Source organism: Chiroxiphia lanceolata, chromosome Z (assembly GCF_009829145.1).
Source record: "Chiroxiphia lanceolata isolate bChiLan1 chromosome Z, bChiLan1.pri, whole genome shotgun sequence".
In the NCBI taxonomy this organism is placed as follows: Eukaryota; Metazoa; Chordata; class Aves; order Passeriformes; family Pipridae; genus Chiroxiphia; species Chiroxiphia lanceolata.
Genome location: NC_045671.1, coordinates 67,111,284 through 67,137,565, shown reverse-complemented (window position 1 = coordinate 67,137,565; position 26,282 = coordinate 67,111,284). Strand labels below are relative to the sequence as shown.

Sequence of the window (26,282 nt, the reverse complement as noted above, 5' to 3'; positions counted from 1 at the left end):
AATTTTTCTGTCTAATTTCATATTTTAGCATCCATGAAAGTCTGGGAGTCTGTGAGTGGCATGAAGAAACAGCTAAGTCTCCGTTTTGAATTTATAAACTGATTTCTTTGAGTGATGTCACCAGTTAGTGATTTAGGTCATTTAAAGAATCACATCAAAGATTTCAGCAAAAGCACATTTAACATAAATTTGTGAAAGCACGACTCAACAAAGTTTGGCAGCAAGGTTTTCTCTTACTACGTAGATGAAGCATACACAGGGCAATCGTATTATGAAGCATACTTGGGACAATCAGATTAGAAGCAGGTTAGAATGATTTACGCAGAGATCAAGGATGCAAAAAGGTAAGGATGCAAAATGGTAAGGGAGACCTTCATGTTGAGTCCAGACATTCAAGGAGGACCCCCTTGCTTTCTAAGCTCCATATGGAGCCTAGGTGAAGTTGAACACAATCTTAGTCCCAGACTGGCTCAGTGGTTTATGTCTAAAGGATTTGGCAGCACTTGATCATTGATGAATTTAGAAAGAGATGCAATTGGATTTACTGCAATTACAACACTGACTTAATAATAGATGGCAACATCCATACTGTACTTGATAGAGGGTATTTGAATTAATTCACACACACACATGCAGAGACACAGAGATGTAAATATGTGTATATGTGTACAAAAGTACCTGTTAAAATTCATACCTAATGCCTTTACATCTCTCAACGGGCAAAGGGTTGAGCCTTGAGGAGTGGGGGCACCAGTCCCAACTTCAGGAGCGGGAGGTACTGATGCAGCCACTGAAGCCCAGGGGAGCTCAAGGGGCCTCACTTGGAACTTCTGTTCATAGGGTTTCGAGTTGCTTGGTTTTAGTTGTCAGTCAGTCATCCTGCCCTCAATCCAGGTCAGTAATTTTCCTCAAATGTCCAGTAACAATAATATTGTTCGGCTTGAGCTGTGATTCAGACAAATAATATTCCAAGGCTATTTGGGGATGACTGGTTATCTCTTGCTCTATGCCTTGGTTATGCAACAGAAGTTCCTGGTATGGATCAGAAAAAGGTGTTTCTGGTAAGATCAAGGGGAGATTCATCACCCTGGAGTCATTAATCAAGGACAAGGCCTAATGAGAATTCCTGGGATTTCAGAGCAGCCTAGTGGGAATGCACCACAGCAAGTGTTAGAAGGTGGCCCCTTTAAATAGTGAATTTAAATGAGCTACAGATTAACTGGTCTGCAAGTAGTGTGGAAAACTAAAATAGGCTGCTTCTCACCCAGATATGTATTTTGTACTGGTAATCAGGTATATTGGTTAATATCCTTATTCATATGAATAATCTCTGGTTTTATCCTTCTTGCAACATGGACATGGAATAAACAGAATGAAAATAAGGAAAAAGAAATAAAATAATTTATCCCTGTAGCACAAATTCCTTGGTATTCCAACAGGTCTTCCAGTCCTCACCTGTTGTGGAAAACAGTATCTTCTCTCTTACTTAATCAATTGCAGTAAAAATTAAATCATACCCCTCACATATACTGATATCCAGATTTTAAAAATCCTGGCCGTTACCATATCCCATTTTTTTCTCCTGAGAACTGGGGAGGAAGGAGGGGTCTCCATCATTTTAAGTAGGAGGTGCTAGGTTGGGAGTTAAACACTGCAGCTTGAGTTGAGTTCTGTAAAAACTGAGAACTCTCATTTATAAGTGAGAATGCCCGGGACCCGATTTCCTGGCTCTGCAAATACATTCCCTAAATTAACCCAAAGCTTTTGTGATCCATGAAAGTTTGTAGCGCATATTTCTGCTGGAAAGTTTCCTCTCTCAGTTGGTTACTCAGACTGCTATAACAAAGGGTTCAAGAGGCAATAAGAAAATTTCACCACAAACAAAGTGTACCAGGCAGGAAAGCTGCTCCTTTGGTACCACCCTAGACTGGAGTTTCACTCCTACTTTTCTGTAACATAGTTATGCCAGCTGCCTCATCTAAAGTCAGATTCATGCCTGTGGTAAAGGCAGAGATCCATAGGCAGCACCACCACCACTACAAGCAGTACCTCAGGCTGTCCAGTTGGCTCTCATGCTTCTCCATGGCACGAAGACAGTAAATGGCTCACACAACTGTTGACTGACTCAACTGTTTGTGTGAAGGTTGTGCCAGGTTTTTTGCTTTCCAAGGAAAGTTTGAGCATTAAATACCATGAAATGAATGGAAACTTGAGAATAGGAATGCAGGAGCTGAACTAAGAATTTTCACATGTTTTTTGTTGCCAGGGAAACTCACTCTCTTTGAACTTGTTTCCTGGGTTTTTTTGTATTATTTCAGGAAGAACAACAGTTACTTGGGCTTTGTCAGATATTCAAAAGGTTTTGTTGCTATACTAACTTTCACCTTCTATATTTTCTTGTCCCATAGATAGATTTTCCACTATATTATTCAGTCCTATTATATTATATCAGTAAGGCAAGAATTATTTTTTTTTTTTTTACTTTGAGAAAGCACAACAACCTTCTGGAGTCTGACCAGGCATCCAAGAAACAAGTGATAACAGCAGGTAAAAATTTAGATTAAAAACTGAAGTGGTAAATGTCAAAGATCTCTAATTCATTATGTTCACATTCCTGATTCTGTTTTACAATTCTGTTCTAGAGCTGTGCGTCTAGGTACATTCCAGGCACAATCAGGAATATGGAATTGGCCACTGTAGTGGAAGTGACCCTCAGCAGAAGATTGTTGTTCAGAGCTAATGATCCACAAAACAGCTTTCCTGAGTAGGTCTTGGACAGTGCTATGCCTCACTACGCAGATTTATGTCTTTGCCTTCAGTCCTGAAGCCATTTGACTTTTGCAGTTTGACTTTTTCTGTCCAGAACTCTTAATCTTCACTCATTATGGCAGACTGTAGTGAAGATACAGCCCAAGTCACAGAATTCTCATGCTAAGTTGGATAAAAAAATCATCCCCACCTGAACATTGCCATGTGTTTGTCACTGCAAACTGACTCTCCCCTCTGTCCTTTTCTTCCCCAGGATGATGAAAGACAGAGTTCATGGCCAGGTCTACAGTGCTAAGGTCTGAGTGCCCAAGTGATTTTTGAAAAAACTTTTAGTCAGGTATGTGAAACATAAGCTGAGGTCTATTGAAAGCCTAATTCTAATCATACACAATAAGTAATTTTAGAACATGGTTATGTGAGAAGGTTGGTTAGTAGAAAATCCAGTTTTCACCACTTTTGCTTTTCCTCCTGAAGCTGTCCTGGTTCCATGCTGGCCATGACACTTCTTGGCTGGCTGAGAGTTTTGAACACAGAAGACAGTAAAGCTTCTTGTGTTCACAATGCTTAAATCATCTTAGGTCAAGAAAAGGCCTGAAATAAAAAACACGTCATTTTTAAGTGGATGTGCAAAACAAGTTATATAAGTCGAAATTAACCTGAGAGCACAAATCCATCTCTGGGGATTCCAGATGATAAAATATCCCTCACTGGGCTCTTGATGTCATTAATGTCTTTGTTCCAATTGAATATAAATTATTCTGATTTTCAAGTAACTTAGTAATTACTTCTTTCTATTGGTCGCATGACTTAGGAGATAACTTTCAGCTTAGTGACTGCATAGTAATTAATAATAAAATAATTTGCAAATTATTTGCTCTCAAGACCAAGTAACCTCCAACATGCAGCATGCCCTGTAGCCATGGTCTGTTGCAGGCAATATCCCTTCTTGGTCTTTTGAGCAATTACAGGTTTTTCTTGCAAGGAGCGGCTCTACCATTGCTACAGTCAAAACAGTAACAAAGTTAACTTGAAATCTTCCTTCTGCACCATTAAACACGGGAGATGTAATCGCTAGTACCAAATGGGGTGAGCTGACTGCAGGCTGCACTACTGCAGTGAGCTGGCTGAATTTATCCTGCAGCCAAGGGATCTCCGCATCCTTAGGGCCACGCTGCACATACAGGGTAACTGCGCTGCGAATCACCAGCTCCTGGACACGTGTGATGGTCTTCCCGTGGGGATCAATACATTCTATTCCTCAAAAGGGCCACATCATTGGCTTTGGTGACAACTAGAGGGGAAACATCACTTAGAAAATTTGCTTGGGTTAACGTTTAGCGTAGCTGCCCAGTGCAGGTGACTCCCTGTTTGGGTAATAGGAAGTTCTAAGCAACAGCCATTTAGGACCTCCTTGGTTCAGGAGCTGTGGAAAGGCTGTTGGAGTCAAGCAGTAGCCATACATTTTCTTCGATTTTTCTGTCGAGTAGTGAGGAGGAGATTTGGGTACAAATCCTACACATACTTTACTGCAAGGTAAAGGCCTTGTTTTGCAGAAGTGGGTTCTTTTCAGAGATCTTGGAGCAAACGTGCTGACTTTGTTGTTTTGCCTGTGGGACATGTTTCTCTGTCCTTGTTAGACTTAATGGACTAAAAAAAAAAAAAAAAAGAGCGACCAGATAAATATACGGTGCAAAATTTCTTTGAGGGATGCTATTCAGAATCCCTGAACCGTTGGAAACTGGAAAGATGGAGCAAGATCGATACTGCTGCAGATCTCTTCCTACAGAAAACTCATTTTTCTGTTTGTTTCTGGACACTGTCAGCACTGTATTGGATGGACCTTGGTCTTAGCTAGGTCAGCATTTCTCTCCATCATGTCTGAGGCTTTAATTGAGCAGGGCTTTGAGCAATCAACTCTTAAAAAGTACACACAGCACTGTGATGCTTCCAGGGTTGCAGACACATATTCTTTTATTGGGAAGAGGGAAGAAAAGAATCAAATACGTCCTTGATTTTTAGATGAGCTCCATAATTATTGAAATTCAGTTATTTCCAGACCTACAAATATTCTGGTTAATAGAATAGGTGTGATAAATTCTCCAGTCCTTATCTGTGAATGGACATTGCATGCAGCTTCTCCGATTGCAACATGCAGTCGCTCAAAAAAGTTATCATAAATAAGTAATTATACAAAGGTTAAGAAGCCTGGAGGTATTTGCAGCTAGGAAAAAAAGCTTCTTGCGCTTGGATGAGAGTGAATGGATTTTTATTATCATGGAAAACCCATTATTTTAGATCTAATAAATCACAGAGTAGCTACATAACCTGTTTGTTTTGTTCATCAGGAAACAAAGTGGTTTGGGAATAAAAGTCTTTAGATTGCTATAACAGTGTGTGTCTCTTTCTCTAGAGAGCAAGACAGCATGCTAGGAATTTATCTGCTACATTGGCTGAAAGGGACCTCATTTGACATTCAGAGTTCTCTGGACAATTTTGATTATTTGAAATATTATTGCATATTCTAGAGATAAATGATTTTAAACCAATAGTGACTGAATGGATGCTTTTATATGAATTTTTACAGATTACTAGTACTACTTGTTATGTTCCTGGATTATTTGCCGTTTGTTTTTTATTTTTTTTTCCCCAGATAATCTTATTTCCTGTTTGTTTTTTTTTCCTGAATATTTCCAAAAGTTAGAGTTTAGACTGGATTTTTTTAAAATTAATTCTGGAGGCATGAATATGCCTATAATTTATCTAAGCCCACTTAGAATATTTCAGAATATTCTGAATGTTCTGTTTCATTTTGCCTTGTATTTCTGCTACAATCAAAGGAACCTGTGCTCTGAGTTCATTTTCTGCAAGCTTCTGGCTCTGTCTGTGTACAATACATCCACTGATGGACCAATACCATGTCTGCAGCACGCACTTGAACTTTCTGTGCTGAGATAATTTCAGTTAGCCAAGTGTAACATGTGTAAACCAGGTGTGGTGGTTTAACCCAGCATCTTAGCTGCTTGCTCACACCCCTGCCCCTGGTGGGATAGGGAGAAGAATTGGAAGAAAAAGGTACAACTTGTGGATTGAGATAAGAACAGTTTCGTAATTGAAACAAAGTAACATATAACAGTACTAATACTAACGTTGTAATAACAATAATAACAACAACAACAATAGCAGTGAAAAGGAGAGAGGAAAACAAATAAAACTGAAGTGATGCACAATACAATTGCTCACCATTTTTATCTGGGTAATAGGAAAATACAGCACGAGCAATTGCATGGAATTTCTCAATGATTTTTCAAAAATAACACAAAAATAAGTCAATCAGTCAAATAACTTACTCTTCTTCAGGTCTCATCTTCATGTCCCATTTCTAAAAAATGTATAATCATTGTTCAAATCCAACCCACATGCTAAGACTCAGATTTAATCTCTGTGAAAGCTATGCTGGGAAAAAAAGATCAAAAAGCTGTGCTGAAGCTGTTCTGAATAGAAGCAGGTGCTGAGTCAGTGGTGGTGATTCTACTTTCATTCTTTGTTCCTACCACTTCTTACTTTCCTAACCATGCTGCATGTGGTTCATAGCCTGTGAGGTTCAAAGGATATCTCTTTCTGAAAGCACTCTGTGACCAAGACATTCAGATGCTATTGCTAGAGGACATGTGAAAATGCTATTCATGCAAATAATTAGCCTCATGCTCCCTGAAGCCTTCTCTCATAGCCGGCCTCTGGCAGAGCAGAGGGGTACGTAAATTAAATAGTTGGTGGAACTATTGAGTCAACTAAAATAACATGACTAATTTTACCTGGAAGGTAATTTCTTTCCCAGCTTTCATGCATTTCATAGAATCCTACCTTTTGGCCACCAATGGTTTTGGGAATATTTTATTCTCAATTACCCCATACTATTCTGAATCTCATCCAGAAGAAGAAATATCTTTTCTTTCCTTAGTAAAGACACAGACACATGCATTTGCACCTATACTGCTTGTTTTACAGCCTTTTAGACTGAATGCGTAATATGACATAGGAAAAATAATTAAGATGAGATAAACTAAATAAGATAACTTATGCTGCAATCCAGCATCAACATGGCTTACTTTTCATCAGACAGACATTGCAAACTAGGCTCAGCTATTGTCCAGAAATGAAGAAGTGCCTGTTAGCTTTCCCTGGCCTGTTTAAGGTGGTGTTGTATTGCATTTTACATCACTGAAACAAAAACAATAATGCATGTCTCTCAGTCCCTTGTTAATGCAGGTTGAAATGACTGCTGTAGGCCTCATTCCCTGTTGTAAAACCATGGATGACTCACTGAAAAAATTTTCCAACAATAGCACTGAACTGGGAGAAAGAATGTGGTAAATTGCAAACCGGAGACTCCGGATTATGGCTGAACACAATCGTGGATGTAGCAAATACTTAGATCTGTTCACTGTCATCCAGCTAGATAATTTCTAAGTTTTCCCAGGGTGTCTGAATGCTGTACAAGGGTAACCAATTTTATCATTCTTCGCAGCGCTCTGAGTGGTAGCAATTGTTTATTACTTTTTAGAGTTGTTGCCTGAAGATTCATTGCTTCTGATGATACATCGTTCCTCATTGTTTGCTCTTCCTGAGTTAAAAACGCCAAAAAGACACAGATGTTTCCCTCTTTGTATTCATTAAAAGTTCCATGATCCTTCTGTGACCCACTCTAACTGAGAATGTAAGAGATCTCAGTGGAAATGCTGGTGAACCCAGACTGATTACTAATGAGCTGCTGCTGACCTCTGCACTTCATGGAGATGAATTTTATCTTGTATTTATTCAATTATGACCCAGATCCTTGGGGAAAAAAAAAACAAACACCACCAGGCTCTGGTACACAGATAACTGAAGGCAATAAAACTTTTAAACATATTTCAAAAGTCCTCAGATGGAGTTTTTATTTTATGCCCCTTGCAACTGGATTCTCATTGAAATCTGAAACTCAAGCAATAGAAATACAAGGTCAATATTCTAATAATGAATAAAGGAGAAAATTTGTATGTGCAGTTGAAGGAAAAGAATCTTGGATGGGTGAAGGTGATATCTGGCCTTATAATAGATCCAGTTCTCACTGCTTACCTAGACCTGCCAGTGTAATCTGAAACACACCTGTGAGATCATCAAATGGAAGATTTATACCTAATTGGGATTTGCTTAATCCGACTGAAGAAAACCAAGGTTTATGAGAACTTCTGTAGGGGATCTGGTTCCTACTGATATTAGTGTTGTGGTTTATGTGTGATCGAGGCAGCCCTAATCACACATCACACTGGTTAGGTAGCTGTCAACTGCCACCAGCCCCACCACCATGTTCCCTGGGAAGCTTACATGGGTCATGCTGCTCTAGCTCAGTCCAGGAGATGGTATCTGTCCTGCACAGCTTCGACAAAAATCCACAGCTTAGCAAACAGGTGAGCAGCCCACATGACAAGAACTTTGCATGGAAATACACCACCAGAAAGGCAGACACAGTACTGTGCTACGAGGAGGAGAGATGCAGTTTACAAAGGCTGCCCTCTCTTGATGGCAGCGTCAATGCATTTTCCTGTCAACGGTGGGGTTTAATACAACACGATAAAAAATAGGAGTGGCGTTCCCTGCACTGCACTGAGAGTGTGAGTCCCTTCTGGAAGGGATAATTATGTATGGGCTGTTTAATCCTCCCACTTGCAGAAAAGCCTAGATGAAGTGGACTTGCTCTGCCAAAGCAATGCATAGTAATTAGGCAGACTCGCATATCCCTTCTCCCTCTCAACAGGGCCTGAAAGGACTAAATGTCTTCTTCAGCTGCTCTCTCTTCAGCTGCCTGTGCAGTTCCAGCAGTGCAATAGGGTTTGATGAAATTACACTGATGTAAATTTGACAAGGTGTTTCCATGTCAATTGGGATGCAGATAATTTTATAAGTTTTCCAGACTTGCAAGGCATTACATTGGGCAGGGATAGCTCCCAGGAGAGGGTATTTTTAGTTCAGCAGAATGATGCAATACCTCCACTTGTCTAATTTACACCACACTCAAGCTATCTGAACTGTCATGCTTTTTTCTTGCATTATTGTTAACTGCATGACAAATCACACTGCATTTGTCCAAAGTATAGCAGCACATACACACCACCTTGGCATCCTTCTCTGGCTTATTATTTTACATCTGTTGGTTCTCATTCAAAGCTCTTTCACATTTAAAGGCATGTACTCACCAGGAGCTAGTCACCAAAAGTTGCCCCGGACGCCATTCTAAAGATGGAAATGATTGGATGGGATACCCTTCCAAACAGAGGAAGGCCACACTGCCACAAGGAAAATTTCACAAGAAAAAACTCTCCTTTGACTATGCTCCATGACTTTCCCTTTAACATAATTTTTGAAGGTAATTTTCAAACTTTTTTGCACCTTTCCCGTAATATCCCACCTTTGACATTTTCCTCCAAGCACCACATCCTTTGGAAACTCTCACAACACCTGAACCTCTATCTTGCATTATTGCAATACCCGCTTTAAAGAAACCATTCTTAATTAAATTTTGCTTTTTCACATCTTCCATATTTACAACTTTAACTTGTAGCAATCCTTCCTTAAGCCACTCCTCCTATTAGTACTTTCAGATCTGTATTTTTTCTTCAGACCACCTTCCTAATTATAAAAACTCATGATTAGAGTTTTTAGTGACTGATTCATCTCTTTTGAGAGAAAATCTTAAGCTGAGCACTTTTCTATGAACTGCAAATAATATTTTCACTGATCTTTTCCCTATGATGATTAAAATACTTCAAACTCAAATAAATATGCTGGTTGAAAATGAACAGCAAGGAACAGATCTTTCATGAAAGAGAAAAGGATCTATTGCTTCACAGAAGTTTACTTTTGAAAACAGAACATAAAAATGAAGACATTTTACTTTCATCATCTGAGTTAAATCAGTTTGGAATATATTCTTCATTCTATGTTTTTTGAATCAATTCAAAGCATCATAAAACTTCCCTAATGTCATGACATCTTCTTCAATATTTTCCTCAGTCAGATGACCAAATTCCATTTAAATTAATAGCAGCTCAAAGCCAATCAAATACAGGAGATAGTTCTCACTCAGGAGATCACTGACTGCAAGAAAATACAAAATTTTCAAAGAACTTTCCAACTTTAGTTACTATTTGAACTTGAAACACCTGTTCTAAATATTTCTGCTATGCTTGATATTACTGAGAACGCTACTGTGGAGTCTTTAAAAGATTTTCGGTCTAAAATTGACTCACTTTATACAATAATAAAAATCTAATTGCAACCACAACATTGTGGCCTGTTCTAATTCTGCTGAGGATCCTTAAAAGGACCTGTCCCCATCGCATTTGGTAGCACCGGGTGACACACACCACAGGGTGAGATACCCAACACATTTCCCAGGACTGGGAAATGTTTCTTCCTAGGCAGGAAATGCTGTCCCTGTTTCCTTCTCAACAGAATTGGAACTGTGAGGTGGGTGGTGGAGTCAGCAGGAGTCAGCAGATTCCTGTTGGGATGCAAACCCAGGGTTGGATTCCATGTGAATCACAGCTTTGGAAGGCCTGTAGTATCCCAAAGCACTTGGGCAGTGGCCCAGGTCAAGGAGGGCTGCCAGACCTGTTGGGCTGTCAGTGTGCTCCTATGGCAGTGCTGCCTTCACAGGCCTGATGGCAAAGCCTTGGAAGGAGAATGGGGAGTGGAGACAGTGGCCTGTAGAGACAGGGCTTAGATCCCAGCTTCAGGGCACGGCCTGCCTGAGAGCCCTGACCTGTGCCCAAGCTTTCCTCAGAGGAAGCCCAAGGCTGCGGAGTTTTCCCTGGCAGCTGCAGATTGCCTGAGTGGAAACTTCTTCACTTCGTCAAAGAAGAGATGCCAGGAGCTGACTAAGGCAGGTAATCCAGCCCGTGGCAGGCTCACAAACAGCAGCTGGCTGTAACTCAGCGAAGGGCAACAGAGCCTGGGGAGAGAAAAGCTGCCACTCTCCTCTGTAACCTGGCAGCTGCTCCAAGGGACAGCTCTGCTGAAAGCCTGGCCAACTGTACACTGTGTTTCCTTGGAGCAGGAACAAGACCTGTTCAGGAATAGGAACAAGTAACACAGTTCTCATCTCTACAGTTGCTGGCAGCCATGAGGGAAATACCTGGGACTGACCTACTGCTGGACAGAGAGCCAGATCCTATCCCTCCTGCAGTATCTGAATCTTTCCAAAAATGGCCCAGGGTTAGAAGGTTCTGGGGCAAGCACACTCTAGACCTGACAGGAAGCAGAACAAACCTTTAGGGCTTTGACAGGCAGGTCCCAGTGAGTTGTTGCCCTGCTTGGGCTTGGGGAGGAAAACACAGCAATTGGCTTTGCCAATTGTTAGCTCTGTGGGGCCAAGGAAGGAGGTTCCAACATCTCCCCTGCTTTGGCAAGAAGGAAAGGTTTGGGCGAGGGCCAGCCTGGAGTGGTAGAGGTCAGGGCTTTCCCGTAACACTGCAGGGGTAGGGAGGAGGGAGATGAGATTCTGACTGCAGCTGGGAGACACTGTACTCACAAACCAGCATGGTGAACTATTTTGGGTCTGGACAGGTGCTTTCCCTGTAGCAGCCATGATAGAGCTGTGCTTTGTTTTTGTAGCTAGAATGGTGTTGATAGCACACCAGTGTTTTGATTATTGCTGAACAGGCCTCACACAGCATCAAGGCTATTTATTCAAACTCAGTCCAAAGGCCAGTAGGCTGGAGATGGGCAAGAGTTTGGGAGGGAATATAGTCAGGACAGATGACCCAGACTAACCAAAGGGGATATTCCATACCATATTGATGTTGTACTTAGCAAGAAAATAAAAGTTAAGGATTGTGTGAGGGATTTGTTATTAAGGTGCTTGTCTTACAAAACAATCACTGTACGTACTAAGGCCCAAATTCACAGGAAGTGGCTAGGCACCACGTGATGATGAGAAAGAGAGAATAAATCTTTTTGCTTTGCTTCTATGTATGGCCTTAGGCTTTATTCATTGAGCTGCCTTTATCTTGACCTAGAAGCTATTTCATCTTATTTTCTCCACTGTGCTGTTGAGTGACAAAGCTGCTTTGTAGCCACCTGGCATCCAGTCAAGCTCAACCCACCACAGTCCTTTATGGCACCCAGCTTGTGTATTGAGACAACATGAGTTTTGAATTGAGCATGCTATAGCTATAGCAGTTATAAATTGGCAGGCTTCTCCGTCTTTGAAGTTGGCTTGTTGCACTGAATACCCCTTTATGTTGTTGAGCTTTGGAACATGTTACTACAAACATTAGGCATATCCTTGGCCCTGGCACTGATGCACTTAACTGTGCTGGGAAAGTTATCTTGTAGAGAGGATGAGAGAATACACCTCCCATTTCTCATCTGAGATTGATGTTGGTGGTTTCATTGCACAGACTCTCAAGGTTCTTGTTCACCCTTGTGTGAGTGGTTACACCAGCAGCCATACTGTATGTAGTAATTGAGATACTCTGTCTCCCGTCCATGAGCTGATTCACCCAATGCACAGCCGAAGAGTGGTGAGCATCTTTTAAATGTCCTCCTATATGGCCAGTGCAGAAGTCTGATGGAGAGTGAAAGTTAACAGGGACTATTGTGCCATGAATGAAGTCACTGCTGCTGAGTGCTGCTCTAGTTGATCTGCTAGAGCTCCTATACCAACTGGAGTCAAGGACAGAGAAGTGGTATGCTACAACAGATATTGCCAATGTCTTTTTCTCAATTCCTCTGGCAGAAGAGTGCAACAGTTTGCTTTCATGTGAAGGAATGTCAACACACTTGCAGTCAACTGCCCCAGGGTGAGAACACAGTCCCCCCATCTGTCATAGGCTAATCTGAGCTGCACTGTAGCAGGGCAATCCCACTGGACATCTACCATACATGGACAACATCATCATGTGGGGTAACAATGCAGTGCTAGGTGGGCAGCAGGGTTTATAGAGGTGGGAGTCTGTGATGTGATTTTTAAGGAGTTAAGTCTCTAGAGTTTGGTGAAGAAGCCAAGCCTGGATTGGGACTAACAATTAGAGTAGAGCAGGGCTAGTGAGCAGCAGGACATCTGGGCTTCCTGGAAAACCACAGGATCTAGTGCTTCTCTCCCCAGCCTCGCCTCTTACAAGATGGGCATCTTCTTCCAGTTGTACCTGTGCTGAGGGTTGAGGGTTATATCTGCTTCCTTGGTGTTGCAGATGGTTTTGCTCATTACTGAGCTGAACCTGGAGCCTCAAACGGCCCTGCTGAAGTCTGCCTCATGAGGGAGCTGTGTTCCCAGAAAAAAAGAGTGTGAGGTGATTCCCTCCCACTATATTAGCCCTAGAGACCTAGAATAGGGCTGGGGGAAAAGATCTCTCTTTCCTCTCCCTGCATACCTTACCGAAGGAGTGCCCCCAGTTATGCCCCATAGAGACACAGGGGCAGGGAACATGAGGATTTAGAGTTGTGGGGGACAGGACAGGGGGACGTCAGCCTAGGGAAAGAAGGATCATTGCCTGCCTGTGGGAGGGTCTCCACTTTTGGAGGACTTTCCTCCTGCTCTGTCTCTATATCGAACAAGGCCCCATCTTTGGGCAAACTGGGGGGCATTCAGCCCTCACAAGGCCAGGAAAAGGTGGGTTCTCTCCAGTCCCTTCCCCTGCAGCCCAACAATGTCCTGGCCCACAGAGGACCCAAGACAGCAGTTCTGGGCAGAGAGAGGACACAGTCATAGCCGCTTCAGCCCCTTCAGAATCCTGGGGACTGCACTGTCTGACTACCTGCATCAGGACTACATATGCTGGGACTGGCCACAACAGCCAAACAATATTTTCATCTTGCATCAAAGTATTTTGGTTTTTTTTTTTTAATTTTCCAAAACAGAAACCAAAATATTTGACGGTTAGATTTCAGCTTTTCAAGTTGGTGGACAAAAGGAAGAGGAATGGGAAATTAAGATGAAGGAAGAGGAGTGGGCAATTAAGATGAAGGAAGGAAAGAAGAAATGCAGCTGGGGAAACAAATGTAAAAACTGAAATGAGCACAAGCAGGCCAAACACATCTTCCATTTTTCTTGTTGCTGTTGTTGCAATAACCAAAGTGCTAGGATTCAGTAACAAGAAAATTCAATATGAAGAAAAATCACAATATGATGAACACTAAGTTAACATTTAGCTTAAATGAAACTAACCTAAAAAATTGCCATAATCCCCACTATTATTGCCTTGGGCTTGGTTAATGTGTCATATCTTTAAAAGCAGGAAAATTTCATTTTGCACATGAACGAGCCTCCTTCTTCAGCCACGGGGTGGCCACAGCTGTAAATGGAAGACACAAAAACTGAAAGAAGAATGCAGGTGCAGACAGCCAGCAGCTCAATGTGTAAAAAACACAGCAGTTCAGCAGCTTTGGTGATCCCAGAATAACATCGTAAGGTGTGTTTTCAGGAAGGTTTTGGGTTTTGTAGAATGTTGAGAAAATGGAAGTAACTAGAATTGGGTCTAAGAACTCTATGAAGCAGTTTGCAGCATGTCTGATGCTGTGAGGAAAGGCTCTGTCCTGCAGCCAAGATTGCGATTGATGCTGTGTTCATTGTTCTGTGCTTTCCAGCTCTCTAATAACACCTTCAGTACTACATATTCTGGACACAACACCAATCAATCAATCAATCAATCAATCAATCAAACAAAAACAAACTCAGAAGAAACAAGGCAAAAAGCAGCTGTTCCTGATTTGCATTATTTCAGTTCAGTCTCACATTTTTAAAATAACCACTGGTATGATTCCACTTATTTGCAGAGAGTTAAATCAGAAGAAATTGAAGCTGATGCAATGAAACGCAGAAAGACAATCACAATTCAACAGGAACTCAACAGACACAAAAGGAGCTAAAGTTTCAAGATGAATAATTTTGTGTTGAGCCTCCTATCTGCTGAATGCTTTCTTCTGCATTTGAAATTTGGTCTGAAACAACCTCCACGTACAGACAGACACTGACACAATACAGTTAGCCATTTGATATAGTTGCACAGGGAAGCTTTAAATAAACAAGCAAACAAACAAAACCTAACCAACTAACCAAAATAACTTCCATCATTGTAATCCTTTGCTGCCTTTGCAGAAGATGAAGTGTCCCATTTCAGCCTATTCCAAGAACCACAGAAGGCAGGAGATAAAACAGCTGTGCTTATTGCCACTCAGAAAAAAACCCCCAAAACCTCAGCTGTTGCTGTTCAGGACAAAGTGTTTCCACTTCCCTGAGAGTAGCCATACAGGTGGGTGTTTGGCTCTCAGTTCAGACAAGTGAGAGTCCATTTTTTGGTACTCAAACCTAAGGTTCTTCTGCCTCCAGAGCTGTACTTTCATGTATGGGAAGGGGGCTGCTGCCACCTGATGAGGCCTTTGGAAGAGGCCTTAGGACTCTGTCATAAGGTGTCTGACCTAAGATTGTTCTTCCTCCTGAAAAGTTCCAGGCTGCCATAATCTGCAGCAGAAGGCAGTTATGGGGAATGCTGACAGAAGCTCTGTGGCAGTACAGTGCACTGTCAATCTCAGGAAGAGAGGAGGAGTTCTATCAGTTCCACTTCAAGTGGCGGTTTGGCTCCCTACCATGTCCGCTTGGCTCATGGGCAACTCTCTCACTGCTGATCTCTGGTGCTGCAGCTCCCTATTGTGGGAGCACAGTGTTCCCACTCAGACACCTCCTAAGCTGCTAGATCCCAATCACAAAGGCCAAGTTTCTGGCTCTCCCTCTTTGGGGCTCAGAGAACATTCCATCCATCCTTCACTAAGTCCTATGAGGATGCTAATGGCCTTTTGGAAAGCAGATACTTTGTTCTTTTTCAGAATTCACCACTGCAGTTCAAAAGATTTTTTTCTTCTTTCTTTTTTTTTATTTTTACAGTGAAATTTTTCCCAAAATACTCAGCTTTGCCTTTTCCAACTATAAAGTAGTTTTTGTTTTCCTATCAAAAACACTGCTTGGTGGAAGAGTTTTGATGCCCTTTTGTCCTTCCTCATGTCCCCTTCTCATGCATCTCTGGAAAATTCCCATGTATCCAAACAGCAGTGTTGCTTCAGCAACCCCTGCTCTAGACTATTTATAACCTCTCTGCTCCAAGGGGATGGACCCCAAAAAGGCTTTATGTCCCACAGTGATCTCCTGGAGCTTAGCAAGGCAAAGACACAGCTCCATACTTCAACATTTCTCTTCCTTAAGAGTTGGCAAAATGCAAGTCTCTCACCTAGAGCATGGAGACAACACTGGCCTGAAAGATTGTTCCAGAGCTGTGAAACAATTTATGCTTCCAGAAAGGTGTGTGCCTAGCTGTGAGTGCATGGATACACCTATCTCATAGGGTGTCACAGCTCAGTTTTTTACAGCTTTTATTTCACTGCTATAGTTTGAGGTCTTTGAGCTCACATTCTTCCCACATAGGTGGTAGAAGGAATGTCCAAGACGTGGAAATCAAATTATCTCTAGCAAAGAAGGCCCATGCAAATCAGGGAAGCCCAGAACACAGGTAAGAATGATCCAAATCATCTGCCCTGCTTAGGCAGAACTAGAGCCTCTGCCTGGGACAGGAGATAAAAAACACTCAAATCCAGATGTTAGTGCTCTCCTTTCACACTGTCACCTCTCTCCAGGAGAACAGGAGAGGCAGATACTTTCAGCAGGCACTTCTTAGCTATGCAGCTCTTTCTGAGAATGCCTGAGCACCAGATCCCAAAGCCCTTTAATACAGACAGCTGACAGTCTGCATTAGGGCTGACAGAGTCTGCAAATGGGCTCTGCCTTTCTTCTGTGGAAGTGGTTCCCCTGTGCATGGGCACGTCACTCTTCCAGCAGGATGCAGAGCAGGACTAGTTCTGTCCACTGCTCCTTGATCTGGTGGAATCAAGAAGACAGCACTGCTGGGATGGGGCCTAGCTCTTGTTCTTATAATTTCCCTGTCTTGACTGTACCCAGAGGCAGCTGATAGTTCTTTACCTCATCCATGACTTCTCAGGGAATATTTTTTGTCTGCTCAAAATGTGGTGTTGAGCACACTAGTGGGCAATAGCAACACGCTTTACAATGCAGCCATAAGTGAAGGTCACCATGCCCAGTCTGGTGAACATGCTTGGGGACACCCTTTATGTGACACACGGAAGATAACCAGAGTGGTGGTGAGCAGCAGCACCTGGGAAAAAGTAGCTTTGCTATCCTCTCCCAGGGCATGAGAATAACCAGTAAAACTTGAGTGTCTCCCAGGGAAGGACATCCTTGTTGTCAAGTTCCAACCCCCTCATTTTCTCATGACCTCTACAGAAAGACAGTATATAACTGAAACGGTATGCAGGGTAGTGGGTGGTTTTTTGGGGTTTGGTTTTGGGTTTTTTTGTTTGTTTGGGTTTTTTTTGGTTGGTCAGTGGTGGGGGTTTTGTTTTTGTTTTGTTGGGTTCTTTGTTTTGGTTTGTTTGTTTGTTCTAGGCATTATTCTGAGTCAGCAAGTCACTCTCTGTCTTGTGGTAAAACAGCAGGTGCACAGTGACACGGCAGGCCCGAAGTTAAGCCTGGAAACCAAACCAACAGGCCAGGATTAGAATCAAGGTGGTACAGAGCAATGAAGTACACAGGTGTAACTACTACAAAGCTGTGATACGTAGCACAGTACGGCCAGCAGTAAATTCTCAGCTTAAAAGCAGCTTTCCAAGTGAAAGAGGGACATGCTCTCATTTTTAGCTTTCTTCACCACAGCTCCTCTTAGTGACAGAGCAGACCCTGGACTCTGCAACTCAAACTCTTTAATTCAGCTTATACTCAGCACCTTGAAATCAGAATAATTCAGGCAGTCACACAGTGACAGCATAAAAGACAAATAAGGGAAGGGACTGCTTAATTTGTTTAACAGAGGTGAAGAACAGCCTTAATAACAGCAAAATTGGTGCAACTAATGGCTAGAGGGTGACAAGTGTTTTTGAGTCTCAGAGAAATAAGGATGTGGTTAGTAGAATCACTACCTCGGACTTCTGGAGGGCAGACTTTGGCCTAGTTGACAGAACCCCTTGGGAGGCACTTCAGGAAAGACATTGACGTGCTGGAGTGAGTCCAGAGAAGGGCAATGCAGCTGGTGAAAGGTCTAAAAGGTAAGTTCTATTAGGAGCAGCTCAGGGAGCTGGGGTTGTTTAGCCTGGAGACGAGAGTTGGGGTGACCTTACCTGAAAGGAGGTTGTAGGGAGCTGGGGGTCAGCCTCTTCACCCAGGCAACCAGTGACAGGATGAGAGGAGATAGCCTCAAGCTGTAGTAGGGGAGATTCGGGTTGGACATCAGGAGGAATCTGTTCATGGAAAGGGTTGTTAAACATCTGAATGGACTGCCCAGGGAGGTGATGGAGTCACAGTCCCTAGAGGTGTTCAAGAAATGACTGACACAGCACTTAGTGTCAAGGTCTAGCTGACAAGGCTGTGATCAGTCAAAGGTTGGACTCAGTGATCTCAGAGGTCTTTTCCAATCTAAATGATTTTGTGATTCTGTGCTGTCTTAAAGGGCAAAGGAATCTAGGCAGGCTGGATACCTTCCAACAACAAAATCTTAAAGGTGTGGGAGCACTGTCCCTGTGTCAGAAAAGAGAGGTTGCAGGGTACGGGGAAGAAAACCAGTCTGAACAGAGAGTTTTGACTGTAACTCAGGAAAAAAAAAGAGTTTATGACCTTTGAAAGAAGTGGCAGTCCACTCAGGAAGACTACAATGATGCTGTGAGTTTATATGGAGAGAAAATAAAAAAGGGCCAAAGCCCAGTTACAACTTAATTTGGCAACTGCAGTAAAAACCAAAATGTTTCTATAAATACATCTGTTGAGCTGGAAGACATAGATGGGGAACAGAATGATGCCCTCATAATCCAACTGGAAAGAGTTAGAAACCTGCACGTCACTTAGACACACCAAAGTCTATGGGATCAAAAGGGATCCACTCAAGGATACCAAGGGAGGAGGTGGAAGGGCTCACTGAGGCATTTTCAATCATTTAACATCAGCCCTGGCTACTCGGGGAAGTCCCACTTGACTAAAAGTTAGCTAATGTGATGCCCATCTACAAGGGCTGGAGGGGGCACTAAAGGCCTGTCTGCCTGGGAAGGTCATGGAGCAGATCAGCTTGAGTGATCTTTGTACACAGCATGTACAAAACAACCAGGGGATTAGGCTCAGCCAGCGTGGCTGGGTGCTACTTGACTAACCTGATCTGCTTCTGTGACAGGGTGACCTACTTAGTGGATAAGGATAAGGCTATGAATGTTGTCTACCTTGACTTTAGTAAAGCCTTTGACACCTTTTCCCACAGCATTCTCCTGGAGAGACTGGCCGTTCATGGCTTGGATGGGTGCACTGTTTGCTGGGTAATAAACTGGCTGGACAGTTGGGCCTGGAGAGTGGTGGTGAATGGAGTTACATCCGGGTGGCAGTCGGCCGCAAGCACTTTTCCCCAGGGCTCAGTTTTGGTGCCAGTTCTATTTCAACAGCTTAACTGATGATCTGGACGAGTAGATCAAGTTCACCTTCAGTCAGCTTGCAAACAACACCAAGTTTGGAGGGACTGTCCATCAGCTGGAGGGCAGAAAGACTGGCCAAGGCCAGCGGTATGAGGTTCAACAAGGCCAAGTGCCAGATCTTGCACTTGGGTCACAACAACCCCATGCAGTGCCACAGGCTGGGGGCTGAGTGGCTGGAGAGCTCCCTGGCAGTAAAGCATGTGGGTGCTGATTTAACAGCCAGCTGAACATGAGCCAGCAGTGTGCCCAGGTGCCCAAGAAGGCCAGTGGCATCCTGGCCTGTATCAGCAATAGTGTGGCCAGCAGGACCAAGGCAGGGATTGTGCCTCTGTGCTCGGCACTAGTCGTGTTGCACCTTGAGTTTTCTGTCCAGTTCTGTGCCCCTCATTACAAGAAAGACATTGAGGTGCTGGAGCAAGTCCAGAGAAGCACAACAAAGCCAGTGAAGAGTCTGGAGCACAAGCCTGATTAGGAGTGGCTGAGAGAGCTGAGGTTGTTTAGCCTGGAGACAAGGAGGGTCAGGGGGAAACTTTCCCTCTCTGCAACTACCTGAAAGGAGGCTGTAGTGAGGGGGATGTCAGCCTCTTCTCCTAAGTAACAAAGGAGAGTATGAGAGGAAACAAGCTCAAGTTGCACAAGGAGTGGTTTAGATTGTATATTAGGAAAAATTTCTTTACCAAAGTGTTGTCAATTATAGACCAGGCTGTTCAGGGAAGTGATTCAGTCACTGTCACTGGAGATATTTAAAAGATGAGGCACTTAAGAACATGGTTTAAAGGTGGATTTGGCAGTGCTAGGTTAAATGGTTGGACTCAATGACCTTAAGGGTCATTTCCAACCTAAATGATTCTATAGTTATACAGAATTAAGAACATTCTCTGTGTATGGACATAACAGACAGATGACAAAATCTTAAAGACCAACATCTCAATTAATGAAACTAATTAGTGGAGGTAATTAATAAGATGATGTCAGAGAAAATCTACTCTGTTTGTGCTGAATGGAGGTTATGAACAACAAAAACCAAAGACATTGTTTAGGTGGCCCTTACTTTCACAGAGCTGATAATACTCAGGTTGAAAACACAGTCCATCCTGGCCATATGAAGTTACTAACCAGAATCCTTTCATTATGATTTAATACAATTATATCACATAACTTTGCATTTGAAAATAATTATTAAGGAACAGGGAGCGCAGGGCTGGTTTTTGCAGTTGAAGAGCAAATTGAAAGTGTAGAGTCTAAATGGAGTCAGATCCAAAACCACTCTACACACGGATATGTGTGATGTCAACAATGAGTAACATGACCGTCCAGTTCCACGGGGCAGTCCCGGGGAGAAGTTGGTTTGGTCTGTGTAGTGGTGCCTGACATAACTTCCTTGTCCTGTGTGGGAGACCACATGATGGTCCGTGAGAGAAGTCAGGAGGGTCAGTGCAGCAGTTCCAGCCCTACTGTGTGTTGTCTGTAAGGATGTAGGGCCCCCTCTGTTTCTCCCAAGGCACTCCTGTAAACTCCCTTTTTACTCTCCAGGGTTTTGCTTGAGGCCTCTTCTGAGTCTTTTGCATTCTCCTCAAGTTTCTCTGGTCTCTCCTCATAATCTCTTCCTCTAGGCTATCTCTTGTAGGTCTCTTCTGTGTCTCTCTTGAGAGACCCTACGCAATATGAGTTAGAGACTGGTAGAGAATGCCTGATTCCCGATAGACTTATCCAAATTCTCTTGGTGTCTCAGACTTGGGTCTTGCCTCACTGGCATTGACAGTGTGCCCCTTCTGAAAGTATCTCCAGATTTTCCCCATGACACTTTTGCAACTTTCATAGCAGTTAACAAGTTGTTTACTCTTAAATGGTTCCCTTATTCTTCTCTATTCTTTCATAGCTAAATTTCAGCAAGGCTCAGCCCGCCTGACACACAATCTAGCCCTTATTCTATAAACAATCCTGGAACTCTTCCTATAGACTAATTCCATGTTCTTATCATGTTTCAGTCATCCCCATGACTTTTGCAACTGAGTAAGTTTCCAACCATCCTGTTGATATTTCTACCATGGCTAGAACCACTGCTTCTTGGAGGCAGACTTGGGGAGCAGGCTATTATGGTCAACTTGCCAACAAGCTTCCTCAGGCTTGTGTCTTGGAACTGTCAGCAGCAATAAATGCAATCCAGGGAGCCTGAAAGCACAGGCAATGTTTGGACTAATCTTGTGACTGAACTAAACACAAGGTACAGAGCACTGAAGTCACCACAGCAACTCTGAATTGTACATACATAGTTCTCAATGTAAGGTCAAGCCCTGAGACAGGAAATCAATGCTGCAGAAAAAGGGATTTTGTACATTGTCATCCCTTGCAACATATAAACATCCTTTTACAGCAGGACTTCTATTTGCTTTATTTCAGATCAACAACTTTGTTCAGCTGCTGTGCACTTCAGCAATAAGTAACAGAAGGAAGCAATCTGCAGTGTTTTATGTGGGATCACTGCAGATCATTACAAAAGAAAGAATGTATGAAAAACAATTGATCCCCAACGTTTAACTTCTTTCACCTCTTGCTCAGACCAGGAGTGCAGAGAGGTCTGTGTCATTTCTGTTTTGTTTTCTCTCCTCTGCGGGGAGATAGTGCAGCAGTGTGTTAGGTGAGGTTTTTTTGATTTATTTATTTAAACAAGTGTTAAGATCTCGCTTGTTCTGCTCAGGCATCACTTTAAGTACAACCTGAGGACAGCATGAATAACTTAGAGCAGCAGAGGACCGAGTACACCAGAGTATAGCTTAGCACATAGCAGAGTCAAAATGGAATCAGAGCCTGTATAAAAGATGATACCAGCACACTCCACCAACAATCCCACACAGTGTTTGTGTTGCCACCTTGAGCCATGACACCACGATGAAGTGCACAGTGTGACCCTCTTTGGAATGCTGAGAAGCAGCACACAAGTGCGTCATTCTTCAAGTTTTCCTCAGAACACAGGTTAAGGTCATGTTCTTTGAGAAGCTGAAAATGTGCGGTTTGTACCTTTGCACATAAGACAGCCCTGCACTTTGCATCCTGTCTCTAAAGACTTAATTTCAGAGTAAGAGAATAATATGTTATCAAATACAGAAACCATGGTGATGACTGTACTTCCACAAACCTGAATGGTTTTTCCAATTATGAAAGGACCTGTGAAATGTAATCTTGGCCACTAGAGCTCTCCTACCCGTCATACAGATGTTCACAGCTTTCATCAAGCTGTGAAATACTCATTAAAATAGAAGCCTAATTAACACCTCTGCAAAAAGTCTGCAAAAAGTGACTCACCAGTGTTATGCTGTGAGCAGCAATAAATGGATTCCTTGGACACCACCAGCAATGTCATTCACACAAGCACCCATGTCAGCCCTTGTAAAGGTGCACATTATCAAGAGAATTAGTCAGGGCAGAACTGAGACATATGATTTTCCAGACTCCAAAGCAGATTATAACCTAATGATTACTTTCACAACACAGTTAAGACACACAAACACAAGTTGTTCTGAAAGGCCGCTTCAGTTATTAGCTGTTCATGGCAACCTGAGTACACAATGACAATCAGAGGAAGAAAAGAGAGAGGTTTATATTTTTTTTTAAAATAAACTTTTAATGTGCTATATAGGCATCATTGCTACAAAATCTTCCACCTAAATGCAATACTACACACTGTTACCACACTGCATTTTCACTGTACATTAAAAAATCTGGGAAGAATATTCCTTCACTGGAAAAATATCATACAATCACTTAAATAAACAAAGACAACATTACAGTGCAAACAAAATCCTGGTTTTATTTATTCTGCAATTACTCAGTACTTTCTAGAAGTCTTTTAGAAAAATAATAAAAAACCTTCCCATGGACAACCAATACTTTTGAGATGATTTCTTCTTGCTGAACAAAGAACCTTGATCTGATCCTTGAAGCTGTAATAAGCTGTATACACATTTGTATGAAGCAATGGATCCCAACCCAAAATTTGCAGACAGCAATAAAATGGCACCTGCTGGCTTCATTTGACATTTGATCAGACCCCTGACAAGACAGGTCTGACACAATAGTTATCCCCATGAATTAAAGACAAAGTGCTTAAGGAAGCCAGGCAAGGCCTTGGTTAATGATGCTGTTGGTTTCTACTTGTAACTGCTTTTAGACAGAGTAGGGGCATACTCTTTTTTCCTTTAAAGAAGAAGAAAAGCAGACCATGGAACAGAAACAATGCCAGATTCAACATGCAAAGGAAGAAAGATGACATGTTTCTGTGCCAAAGGGCATGATAGTGTTGCCAGAGCCCACAAGGACTCAGAGCAGATGACACCTGATTCCTAATCTGTGTGAGCTCTGCCACCTTCATAAACTCCTACTCTACTGAGAGAATATGCTAACTTAAAAGTGCCTGTATGCTCCTGTCAACTGGGTGATGTTAAGACAATAAAGAGTTCTGCAAAGACTTTAGGCAAATAAAAAATGTATGTAAGTGAGTACATGAAAAAGGGGGTGTTTAGTTTCACTTGGAGAAGATTGTTGTCTCTTTGTTCTCTGTTGTGTCACCCTTCTCTTGGAAAACCAGAGAACCTATTCCAATGCAGCTTCAGATTCTGGGTGAGACAGGGACAGTCTGACCCACTACCGTTGCTGCACAGAATGACACTATTCACATACATGTGATCCACTCCTGTTCAATCTGCATTGGATGTCACATAAAGAATAAGGCAGGCTTAAAAGGAAACAGAACATTTAGCACCGGTGATATTACATGGGTCATCCTTGAGATTCTTATCAGATTAGACAATACAATGAAGCACTACTTTTACAGGCAGTAAGTGGTTATTCCATTACAATTTTCAGATTTGCACTTCTTTCTAAGCATACATAAAAAATAGTAGTAGCTAAGAAAGCTGAATTAAATAGCACACAATTTCACAGTCCTATTGCAGTCTGTAAAATACATAACCTGCATACAACCAGTTTGCTACTATAACAGCTGATGGGTTAATGCATGACATTCTAGACATATGTGGGAGATGGTTCAACACGAGGACTATAAGGCTATTGATTCCCCAGTTCCAACTTGTGCACAACTATAATTTTTCACTTATCTCATTCAATGAGCACACAGAACATGTAGAAAATATGTCTCAAGTGGAAAGGCAATGAGCTGGCAGGACTAAGACACAGAGCAGCTTCTACAGTACTTCTGGCTCACAGTGACTCAAATACAGCAGGAGGCTTCTGCTCATGGTGAAAAAGAACACTGGCCAGAAGGTATGTGTCAAAGGGGCTGTGTTTTAAGAATGGTTTGGTAGACCAGAAAAACAAATTCTGCTCTGCTACATATCACAGTTCTCACAGCTGCAAAAGCTATCTCGTGGAAAGGCAGTGTGACACACACATGTTAGTCTGCTGTATCAGTAGGACACCCGTTTGATCCAGATGAATGAGTAAGTGAAGATTTTGCCTACTAAAGCTTTATAAAAGCCTTTGACCACCCTCATGCATAAATAGTAACCCACATATCAAATTGACTTATCCTAACTACTTAAAACATTATGGTATAACTGCCCCAAACAGAAGTAGCTGCCTGTACCCACGAATGAACTTGCAAATGAAGACAGTAAACATTAAGAGATTATTGTACCAAAAAGGATAAAAATATATAACTACTGTTTAATTACATCCCCTATTCATAAGTAATTGACCGTGATTCACTCTCACAAAATTACTTTAAGATTGTGTGTTGTATCAGGGATGGTGATACTTTTGGCCCAGCCACCTGTAAGAGTTCATATTTTCCCTGTCAAGTCCACTGATAAAACGGGAACTTGGTCCTTTTGAGAGCTTTTTGTATAAACCGTATTAATTTGATGTTCTGTGATTGGTTCATCGTCTGCCAAGGACATCTGAAGGAGAAACCAAAGAGGAGGAGATGAAGTAACGACCCCTGACTCAATTAGGAAAGACCCCCGAAACATAGTGCGCATGTGGAAGGGAAATTCCAAAGTTCTCACTCATGTGCTGAAGTGATGCACATAACCAAGGGAGTGGGACTGAATACCTCTGGTGGGGTGGTGCTGGCCACACCCTGCCTAGGTAGACATAATCAGTTGATTGTATAAAAGCAGACAGCTCATTTTTTGGGTAAGCTTGCTCCACATGAAGGACCAAGCTGTCTTTAGCAGGGACGCCTGCTACGTGTGAGCCTGCTAACCCTCCAAAAAACACAGCTGCTGCAGAGGATTTTATGGTATTTGGAGTTGGTAAGATACCCCATGAATGACGCCTGAGTGAGTAGGGTCATATTTCCTCATTGGTTTCTCTTTCTCTCGGGTTCCTGTTTACTTTGGCCACTCCTTTGTAATAAATATCAGTTTTGTTGAGCTTTCAATGGTGTTATGGTTTCAGATTTCGGTATCCTCCGAACCCTTTCCTAATATATGTGTGTAATAGGAGTTCAACATTTGACTACCCCAAGAAACTGCACTGAAAAATCCCAAACCCATCAATCTAAGTGACCAGAGCCAGAGACTTGTCTGCTAAGCAGCTCCTTCTCAGGTCCATCAAGAACACGCTAGGATCCCTCAGAGTACTTTACTCTTTCTCATGAAGAAGTTTCTCAGGGTAGCAAGAGAATAGAAGCTGTTTTATTGTTTTTTATTGCTGAGAAGAACTTGTTGGTTCTTCTCAAAACATGAAGGAGCAACTTTTGTTGGGAAGCACTTTCATTCACAAAGAAGGTCTGGGAAGGTTATCTGCTCTCCCTGCACTAAAATAAGTTTTCTTTCTCTTACGTAGCAACACAGTTCTAGAGGCATGCTTCAGCACAAGAGTATCATACACACGGTCCCATATGCAACTCTGCAGAGACCCCACATTCACAAGACTAAACGCTGCCACTCTCCATCATAGATTCAAACTCTGAATTCTGGCAATGAATTCAGTGCAACCCATCT

The 26,282-nt window shown here is 42.4% G+C and overlaps 1 protein-coding gene across 2 annotated transcripts in view; it reads right to left on the bottom strand.

The window, feature by feature from the left end:
* Window positions 1-1,403: 1,403 nt before the first annotated feature.
* SHB (SH2 domain containing adaptor protein B) overlaps window positions 1,404-26,282 on the bottom strand; it is an 83,646-nt gene continuing 58,767 nt past the window's right edge. Inside the window, exon 7 of one of the 2 annotated variants that reach the window (XM_032675592.1) lies at window positions 1,404-3,360. The gene's annotated coding sequence lies outside the window, so the exon portion shown is untranslated. Of the gene's footprint in view, window positions 3,361-25,178; window positions 25,233-26,282 lie in introns of those variants that run through there. The other variant, XM_032675591.1, reaches the window with a different exon arrangement.